Source organism: Neophocaena asiaeorientalis, unplaced genomic scaffold (assembly GCF_003031525.2).
Source record: "Neophocaena asiaeorientalis asiaeorientalis breed wild unplaced genomic scaffold, Neophocaena_asiaeorientalis_V1.1 scaffold945, whole genome shotgun sequence".
Classification (NCBI taxonomy): Eukaryota; Metazoa; Chordata; class Mammalia; order Artiodactyla; family Phocoenidae; genus Neophocaena; species Neophocaena asiaeorientalis.
Genome location: NW_020174275.1, coordinates 166,456 through 176,871, shown reverse-complemented (window position 1 = coordinate 176,871; position 10,416 = coordinate 166,456). Strand labels below are relative to the sequence as shown.

Here is a 10,416-nt window from a genome sequence, read left to right as displayed (position 1 = left end):
GAAAGAGTGCCCCATCAAGTTACCCAGATTTTCTAGTACATTTCTAGGTTTATTCCTATTGAGGAAATCAATTTACCAAGTTATCAGGGCCCAATATCATTAAACAGTCAAATCATAAAACTTAAGTACCATCATTCTGATTCCATGTTCTTAACAACTCAAACCCCTAGTACCTGGAGTAAACCCCAAGGGCTTTTTTATTTGCTAAATGATTCAACACATCACCTTCTCTTAATTCAGTTTCCCATGGAAGGCTGGTTTGAGAGATAATGTCAAATTCAGAAAGGTGGGTCAAGCGTGAAAATACAGATTTCTGACAATTCAGTGGGTACAACATGATGATACATCATTTCAATCAATTAGACCAAACTGAATTCCAACTCTCTTATGACTAAGTCACCCCGAAATAAAAATTACAAAATTGATACTAAGTGGGAATTACTATTCCCACCACCTACTCCTCAGCTTGTTTTCTTTTTTTTTTTTTTTTAAGAAAATACTTCAGGTGGGACCCAAATCCTATCAGCAGAAATAGTTACTATGAACCAAATGTGGAAGAAATGAAAGATGACATTGAATTTCATATTGTTATTATTATTATTATTATTTTCGGTACGCGGGCCTTTCACTGCTGTGGCTTCTCCCATTGCAGAGCACAGGCTCTGGACGCACAGGCTCAGCAGCCATGGCTCACGGGCCCAGCCGCTCCGCAGCATGTGGGATCCTCCCGGACCGGGGCACGAACCCGTGTCCCCTGCATCGGCAGGTGGACTCTCAACCACTGCGCCACCAGGGAAGCCCAGCTTGTTTTCTTTTAATAAATTTATTTATTTATTTATATTTAGTTTTGGCTGCATTGGGTCTTTGCTGCTGTGCACAGGCTATCTCTAGTTGTGGCGAGTGAGGGTGTGGTGCATGGGCTTCTCATTGCAGTGGCTTCTCTTGTTGAGGACCACAGGCTCTAGAAGCGCAGGCTTCAGTAGTTGTGGCTCGTGGGCTCTACAGCACAGGCTCAGTAGTTGTGGCACACGGGCTCAGTTGCTCTGCGGCATGTGAGATCTTCCTGGACCAGGGCTTGAACCCGTGTCTCCTGCACTGGCAGGCGGATTCTTAACCACAGCACCACCAGGCAAGTCCCTACTCCTCAGTTGTAATAATTAAGTCCACTGAGTATTCTACATTAAGGAATTGAGATTAATAATGGGAAAACAAAGTTAGCTAAATTCTGATAACTAGGTGTTTGTTTATCGTCACCTTTATCAATAGTTTTGGACATACAGACTTAATTTTTTCAGTGACTTTATGCCTTTTACTGGAAAGTTGGTGGGTGGCGGGGAGATAAGGTACAGAACAGTATGCTATTACTTAAGTGAAAAATAAAGTGTACGTGAGCGACTGCTTATATATTCACTGAGTATCTTTGGAAGGATACACAAGAAACTGGGGAGAAAAGTCATTTCTAGAGAGAGGATATCTGTGGCTGGGGGATGGGGTGAAGGGAGATTTCCCTTTTGGACTTTCTGAATTTTGTATCAAATGCAAATATTATGTTTCATTTTTAACCATTTTAAAAAAATTGAAGTATAGTTATTTTACAATGTTGTGTTAGTTTCAGGTGTACAGCAAAGTGATTCAGTTATATCACATATATATTCTCTTCCATTATAGGTCATTATAAGATACTGAATATAGTTCCCTGTGCTATACAGTAGGTCCTTGCTGTTTATCTATTTTATACATAGTAGTGTGTATATATATTAGGAGTTAATCCCAAACTTCTAATTATGTTTTAACTAAATTAAAATGTATTATGTATTTCTTTTCTTATGACTATATAAACACCTGAATCTTTGGGAAGACTTAGGGTTTCTTAAGCCACGTAGATAATTATTTTAGCATGTTCTGATGAGTATCTCTTACTCTCCCTGTTACAACATTCCATTATTTTTCTGGAAATATTCACAGGGAGGAAAAACCACTCTAATCCTTTCCAATTGTCTTCTTAAACTCAGAAATGTAAATATATATACATATATATAAAACAACATCATCTTAAGGATCCTTTTTGACCCCTTGTTTAGCTACTAAAGGTATTCCTGATGCTTTCAAGATAGACTCTATATATGTGAAAGGATATGCCAATAAGATACATAACACTCAAAAAAGACAAGCTGATATAAACTAATTTTAACAACCTATCTTCATGATTTGGACTAGGATTACCAGTCTGCTGTAATACATGTTCCTAATTTTTTTTTTTTTTTGCAGTACACGGGCCTCTCACTGTTGTGGCCTCTCCCGTTGTGGAGAACAGGATCCGGATGCGCAGGCTCATCGGCCATGGCTCACGGGCCCAGCCGCTCCGCAGCACGTGGGATCCTCCCAGACTGGGGCACGAACCCGTGTCCCCTGCATCAGCAGGCGGACTCTCAACCACTACGCCACTAGGGAAGCCTCATGTTCCTAATTTTGAAATCAGTAGAGTGAAGTATACCCTAAGACCCTAAATATTAGGGTAGATTGTCCTTTGAGAATCAAATGAAGAAATCAACAGAAGATGATGCTAGCATCCTTTTATAGCAATGGTTCTTAATGCTTCTTATACTAGAATGCTTGTGAGGATTATCGTACATCCCATCAGTTACAAGGTTTGTTACCACCATTATCCTGGGCTGAAATCAGACCATACTGAAGTTTGAAAACGCTCCCTTCTCTTAGGGAATACTCCCTTCTCCAGAGGAACTGCATACTGCTTTAAGGAGATATAATGACTTCCAGGTCTAAGACTTAACTGTAACCAAATTTAACATATTAGCCTCGTTAAAAAAAAAAAAATCATTTGTCTCAATGTTTCCTCTAAACTCTGGAGTTGTATCTCCAACTTCCTACAAGTCAGTTCCACTTGGGTGTCGAAGAGTCATCATTCTTGAACTTAATATATTGAAAATAGAACCCTTAATATCCACCCTCTCAAAGCTGCTCCTCCTAACTGTTCCTAACTCAGTAAATGGAACCATCATCTTCCCAGTTGCTCAAGTCCAAAACAGAGGATTCATCCCCGATTTCTCTTTTCCTAAACTCCCTATATCCAATACATTGATTATGCCTTTATAATATATTCCCAAACTAGAATATAGTTTGGGAATATATTACCACCATCCTAGAGCAAACTACCATCATCTCTCCCTTGGACTATAGCATCAGTTTCTCCTAAATGCTCCAGCCATACTGGTCTTCTGTCTTTAAACATGTTGAGCTCATTTCCATTTTGTGGCATTCCTTCTGCTTAAAATATTTCTCCCATATACCCTCAGGGATGCTGCTTCCCAGCTCAAATGTCACCCACCCCAGAAGATTTCCCTGACCACCCAATCAAGGATAACCCTACCCTCACCACCAACCATTCTCTATAGCAGTACCTTATTTTTCCCCTCCATAGCACTTATCACTGTCTGAAATTAACTTGCTTATTTGCTTATTGTCCATGTCCTCCCACTAGACTGTGAACTCCATGAGACCAGGAACCACATTCATTGTATCTAGGATAGTACCTGACATATAGGGGATACTTAAGGAAGAGCTGATAAATGAAGGAACATATCTAAAGAAAGATTATGTCAACCATGAAAGATAACAGTCAGACAGGAGAGAAGAGTAATAATACATTCAAAAATGTCAAAGGGGGAGTTGGTTTTTGGACATGAGTCCACCTTCTCTCCAGGCTGCCGGCCTCCTGAATAAAGCAACCTTTCCTCTCTAACTTAAAAAAAAAAAAAAAAAAAGTCAATGGGTGCCCCAACTGTGGTGAATGTTAAAACTGTGCCATGATATTCCAGTTCTCCTTTCAGATACATGATAGGTTTATACCTGCCCATCATCTTGAAGTTAGGCATGGTCATATGACTTGCTCAGTACTCCTGAGCAAGGACAACACACAGTAGAGCCCCCAGACAACTCACATGTAATATGAATTGAGAAGAAATAATCCTTTGTTATTTTAAGCCACTGAGATATGGTGGTTATTTGTTACTGCAAAATAACCGAGCCCATCCAGACTGATAAACCATCCAAACAATGCTGTGGGCACAGAATTATATAGTCAGTCTCACTAAGTAGTCAACTAATACCACTAAATATATATACTATACATATACTTAATTTCCAGATACGTCTGCCAACAAGGAGAGAAAAAATTGTTTATGTAGAGTTTTAAGGATTCTTGTTCCTTGATGTTATTTTTCAGTAAATTAATAATTCAGCCAAATAATCAATGCCAGCCAATACAAGGCTTCTTGAGAAATAGTCTGTCAGCCTCTCCTTATCTGAAAACATACTTTCTAGGTAAGAATAATTGTGTTTTTTGTTTCATTATTATCTACAACAACTATTCAATAATTAAATAGTTAGAGTCCAGGGAATTCCCTGGTGGTCCAGTGGTTAGGACTCTGGGCTTTCACTGCCAAGGGCCCAGATTCCCCCCTGAGGAACTAAGATCCTGCAAGCCGCATGGCACAGCAAAAAAAAAAAAAATAGTTACAGTCCAGGTCACTGCAGCGGAAAGACTAGGATAGACTAAAAAGGTAGACTGGCTAAAATGCAGAATCACTGAATGCCGGGTCCGGAATCTTGGACTTTAGTTTGTAGACAAAACAGGCTTACTTAGAAGCTTTGTATATCATATGATTAAAAATATTCCTGAAGATTATTTTATATGGCAGTTGTAGAATTAGGATAACTGGAATAGGAAGGCTAAGAGTACTAGTTTCTAACTGCTGTGCCATGAATCCTCCATAGATGAAAGACCAATTTTTAATCGATATATATGATTTATTTTTGTGATAACACCAAACATACTATTAATGATAATATTAAGTGGTATAGGGAATAGGCAGAGCATAGATTTTTGCAAATAAGAGTAAAAGGCACATTGAAAAATCAGGCTGGCACTAAAGTAAGATCTGGTGATGGACAAAACTGCACTCTGTGAGCAGGAAGGGCAGTCAGGGCAATCATTACTTAATAGTTCTGACAGCAGCCAAGTGAACAATGGATGCTTTACAACAACTAGGAGGTATTTTTATATTGTAGGAATGACTGGGTTGTAATCTGGTTGATTTGTATTCTGAGTTCTTTCAAGGTGCTCAGAGGATCTGTACAGTACTCCAACAAGCTTGTCTTTCCTCAAAAACAACCCATTCCTTCACTCATTCAACAAATATTAACACATGTTATATACTAATTACCACTCTAGGCACTGGGAAAACAGAAGTGAACAAAACAAAGTTCCCTGCCTTCCTGGAGCTTGTATTCTAGTGCCATTTAAATTCCATTCTAAAATTCCTCCCCCAGTCTTATGATATGGGAGTAGCTTTTACAACTGCCTTTGGAAGAAATCATTTATGATCTATGATTAATTCATGCTGCAATGTAAAAGACTAATAGTCTCCCCATGGTAATCACAAAAGCAAATACTTCACAGATTCACAGACTCTTAAGATTTGGAAAGGATCTTGGAGATAATTTCAATTTACAGATAAGATTAAGGCATTTGCCCAAGAACACTCAGCCACTAATAGGAGAACCAGGCTTAGAACTGTAACTTCCAGTGTTACAGCCTTTCCCATATAACCAGGCTGCCTGTTTTAAGATTACACTAGTTAGAAGAGATGCCAGAATGGGTATTCATGATTCATACATAGGTGGTAGGTTCCTGAGTGACTTGTTCAGGAATTTTAGGCAGTGTGTAAAACTGAAGGAGAGACAGGTGATTATAGGGGAGGCAAATTGGGGGGAACTTTCAGAAGACCCTTTCCTTCCATCTCTACCCTCATCATGTCCCAAGAACAAAGAAATTACAAAACTTCTCCAAAGTTAATGGATATTAGCTATTAGTGAGAAGATACCGGGGGTGGGGGATGAACATGAAGTACTAAAACAGTCAGTAGAAAAAAAAAGTCAAATTATATCCTATCCAATTTGAAAAGCGTATAGTCCCAGTAAAAGTACCATTTGTATTAGCTTTAAGGTTTTTTAAAATTTACTTTCCTAAATACATTTTCCACAAAGCACCAAATTAACTGATAGAGATCAACAAGTATAATGATTGATAAAACAGCAATGTAATATAGACTGATGTGATGTAATGATGCATCCCATAGTGGGCAAGCATTTTTAAAGATAATTCCTCCTCCTCTGGAAGAGTTATACTCACCTCTTGCTTATAAACTTTAGCAATCTATACATTTTAAAAACTCGAACTAGTCATTTAATCTTTCAAAGTAAAGATTCATGACCAACAAACTTGAGCCTTACTTAGTATCCTAATAGAAAACATATTTCAAAAAACCTTTCCAAGAAGGGGAAGACTTGCAAAGAAAGAACTGAAAAATAAGCTTAGTACAAAAAACAAAAAGTTAAAAAAAAAAAGAAAGAAAAGAAAAGGAAGATTATTATAGAGGTTTTAGGAAAAATGTAAGCTGATAGGCATCACGGATCCTCATTAAAATCTCATTATGTATCTCTGTAAACAGCAGTTTCCATACCTAAGATGAAAAGTATTATGAGAATCCCAATTTATTTCAATAGCTGCACCATTATTTTAGCTTCCTAGATTTAAAACCTTGGAGATACCATACACTTTTACCCCTATTGTTTCCTACAGTTAATCAGTCATCATGTTCTAATATTTCTTCCTTCAAAATGTGTCTTTTGAATACAAAGCAAAATCCCCAACTTGAAAAGAACACACACAAAAAACAAAGAAGACTGACCATTAAAAAGAACATTTTTCTAAGAATGGGAAATACTCATGATATGCTGAGTCAAAAAACAAAAATAAACCAAAGCCACAAGGAGAAAAATGTATAATCCTAGTCTTATGAAGGAAAATAGGTATCAACAAAGAAAAAGATTTGAAAGGAAACACCACATGAAAATGTTAACAGTTGTTCTTTCTTGCTTGGGGGATTTTATAAGCGGCTTTTGCTCTTTTTACACTTTCTCTACATTTCCTAAATTTCCTACAATGAACATGCATTATTTTCAAACTTGGAAAATATATTATTTAAATAGTTGTCTCATTTTTACCACTACTTGTTCACTCTCAGTGCTCCTATCCTAATTCCTTATAGCTTCTTTCCCCCAGGACTCCAACAATAGCTGCCTTCTTGAGGTCTCTGAGGCAGCTTCTCCTTAACTTTAATATTGCTTGTACTCATGCTCTGAAAATTCATCATTCATATTTGTCTACAGCACATGCAAACAGAAGCTGGCCATATAAGCAAACAACTTAAAAGAGGATTTCTCAACCTCATCACCACTGACATTTGGGGTAATTACTTCTCATGGAGGGGCTGACCCATTGCAGGATGTTTAGCAGCATTCCTGGCCTCTATCCACTAGATGCCAATAGCACCCCACCCCCCAAGGCGTGACACTGCCAAATGTCCCCTGAGGGGCAAAACTGCCAGCAGCTGAGAATCACCGATTTAAAAGTTTTTAAACTTCTAAAATCATATCTCTTTTTATATATATGTCAAACCTAAACTTCTTTGACATATGTCTTATATAACATTCCTCATAGTCTGCCATAATCTTATTTTTCTCAACAGGAACTTTCCAAATAGACCAGACTTACTGTTCCCTAGAAAAATCATTTTCATTCCCAATTTCAAGTCTTTGAACACACTGTTTCCTCACTAAAATTCCCCATTCACACTTCTATTCAATGCCCTACATCCATGCTTCAGTTTGGGTTCTTTGCAGAAGCATTACTGATTACTCAGTTCAGTTCATCATACACCCACTGCACTAATAAAGAATATCTCATATATCTTTCTTTTTTTTTTTTTTTTTTTTTTTGGTGGTGGTGATCGTTGTTAATTTTATATCCCAAACTAAACTAACTTTCCTCAGGTTTGTTGCCCTGGCACATTTCTTTTGTATAACCAATTGGGCCTAACATTGCTTGATAACTGATGAATGAAATTAAAAATTTAAATGCTCGGCTGTAAATAAGTGTAAACTGATTCCTTAATTGCTTTTGAATCCTATTTCTTGTCATGGAGTTATTAGTTAAGTTAATCATTCCAAGTACAGAGTAACCACTCAGTACGTTTTCAGAAAGAATCATTAATATATAATGGTATATTTTAAGGAATTACATAGGTTTCAAACTGTTCTCTACACTTTTAGGAAATGACACAAAGGGATTAAAACTATAACCTACAATACAAACATGAACTTTATAAATTCTATTTATCTTAATATAGCCAATGGATTTTGCTGCTCGATGCACAAAAGTTACGTCCACAAGAGCAGAGAACTCGATTTAGTACTGTGTGCATGTACACGAACGCACCTCACACGTATATTATCTCCCCAGTTGAGAGAAGTAAATAAAATTAAACTGCTTTGTAAACTAAAAAGAGCAACATATAAATGAGGCAGTAGAGCAGCATAGCTAAAAGCATGGAGCCAGCCTGCTTGGGTCCCAATTATACTAGCTGTGTAACCGTGTACAAGTTACTTAACGTCTCTGTGCCTCAGTTTCCTCTTTGTCAAAATGGGGATAATAATAGTATCTGTCCCAAAGCAAAGCTCTCAAAAGAGTGCTTGGCATATAGAAAGCACAAAATAAATATTAACCAATGTTATGATTACAGCGCTAGTTATTAGCCAAGTAAAAGCCTCAACGTATAAAGTTCTGATTCAAGTCTGAAGCTGGTTTAAAAAACAACACAACAAGACAAACTACACAAATTTAAGCGATTAGGTGGACTAATTTCTCATAATCTTTGCCAGTGCTAAACTGGTGATTATTACAGACCTAAATTCTGTTAGTCTCTCTTTTTTTTTTTAATCTCAAAGAAACTGACATAGAAACCTCTGTTTTCAAGGAATTTTACAAGCCACAAGGAAACAAATCAACTCTTTGTTTTCTCCATATTTAAGCCCATTTAAGACCTTGGTAAAAGCCTAGGTACTGTTACAGAACAACTTTTCAGAAAATACAATGAGGTTTTTAAAGTTGCAATCAGCAATTCTTATGCAGTTATGTCAAGTTTTTGTCCTGCTGAACAAAAGGTTATGTGTCATTTTTTTTAAAGGTTATGTGTCAGGGAAGGAAGGACCAGACAGAAAATAAGGAAATACCACAGCCGGGCCTAGGCGGCTCTCGGGAAAACCTGTCCTCAAACAGAGCGCCTCAGACGCCGGCGTCCTTCCCCGCTCACTGGGATGCACAAGTCGGCTCCATCCGCAAATAAATGACAGCAGGTTCCGTCCCCGCCTCTCCGGGCCCGGACCCCTCGCGCCCACCCGGGCGGGCTCCTGCGCCCGCCGCCCTGACTCTCCTCGCCGCGGCCGGGTAGGGAGCTCCATGCGAGACCGCGGCGCCGCCGCCCCGACTCCCGACCCCTGACCCCTGCAGCCCTGCGCCGGCCGGGCCGAGAAGAGGCCGCCGCGGGGCCTGCAGGTGGGCCCAGGGCGCGGTCAGGCCCGCGGAGAAGCCTGGCCCCCGGAGGGCAACCGCCGGCGCGAGGATGGCGCAGGCCCGGTTGTCACTTACCGGCGCCTCATGGTACCGCGGCGCCTCCGTCTAGCCCAGGCGCTGACCGACTGCGCCCCGGCAGCCCAGACTATCCCTCAGGTCCCCGGACGAGCCCACTCTGAGCCATTCAAACGCGGCCGCACGCGCGGCCCGCCGGGATAGCTCCTACTAGGGCGTCTCGGAGGCTCCGCCCAACACTGCCTCCGCCCCTCTCAGGTTGCGCAGGGGCGCAGGGAGCGGGAGGAAGAGGTGGTGCGGACACACTGCCCCCTGGCGGACACAGGTACGTATGGTAGTCCTGCTACGATGGGGCAAGTAATACCGCTCGGGGAACCGAGGGTGGATAAGAGTCAAAGAATGACCCTGCGCTAGTCACAGTCTAGTGAGTGAAACCGTGCTTTAAGTGTTGCACCAGGAGGTGCTATATCTGCTATAATCTGCTATAAAAATATGGTGCAGGGATGGGACTTCCCTGGTGGCGCAGTGGTTAGGAATCTGCCTGCCAAGGCAGGGGACACGGGTTTGACCCCTGGTCTAGGAAGATCCCACATGCCGTGGAGCAACTAAACCCATGCACCATAACTACTGAGCCTGCGCTCTAGAGCCCGCGAGCCACAACTACTGAGCCTGTGTGCCACAACTACTGAAGCCCACTCACCTAGAGCCCGTGCTCCGCAACAAGAGAAGCCACCGCAATGAGAAGCCCGGGCACTGCAACTAGAGAGAAGAGCCCTGGGCTGCAACGAAGACCCAACACAGCCAAATAAATAAATAAATAAATTTATTTATTTAAAAAAAATATGGTGCAGGGAGAGACTTATTCATTCACTCCTATTTAAGTGCACTAAGGCAAAATATTTAAAAGG

General features: G+C 40.3%; 1 protein-coding gene across 1 annotated transcript in view; it reads right to left on the bottom strand.

The window, feature by feature from the left end:
• KATNBL1 (katanin regulatory subunit B1 like 1) overlaps positions 1-9,808 on the bottom strand; it is a 51,883-nt gene extending 42,075 nt beyond the window's left edge. Inside the window, exon 1 of the mRNA XM_024755801.1 lies at positions 9,569-9,808. The gene's annotated coding sequence lies outside the window, so the exon portion shown is untranslated. The remainder of the gene's footprint in view (positions 1-9,568) is intronic.
• Between the last annotated feature and the right edge of the window lie 608 nt (positions 9,809-10,416).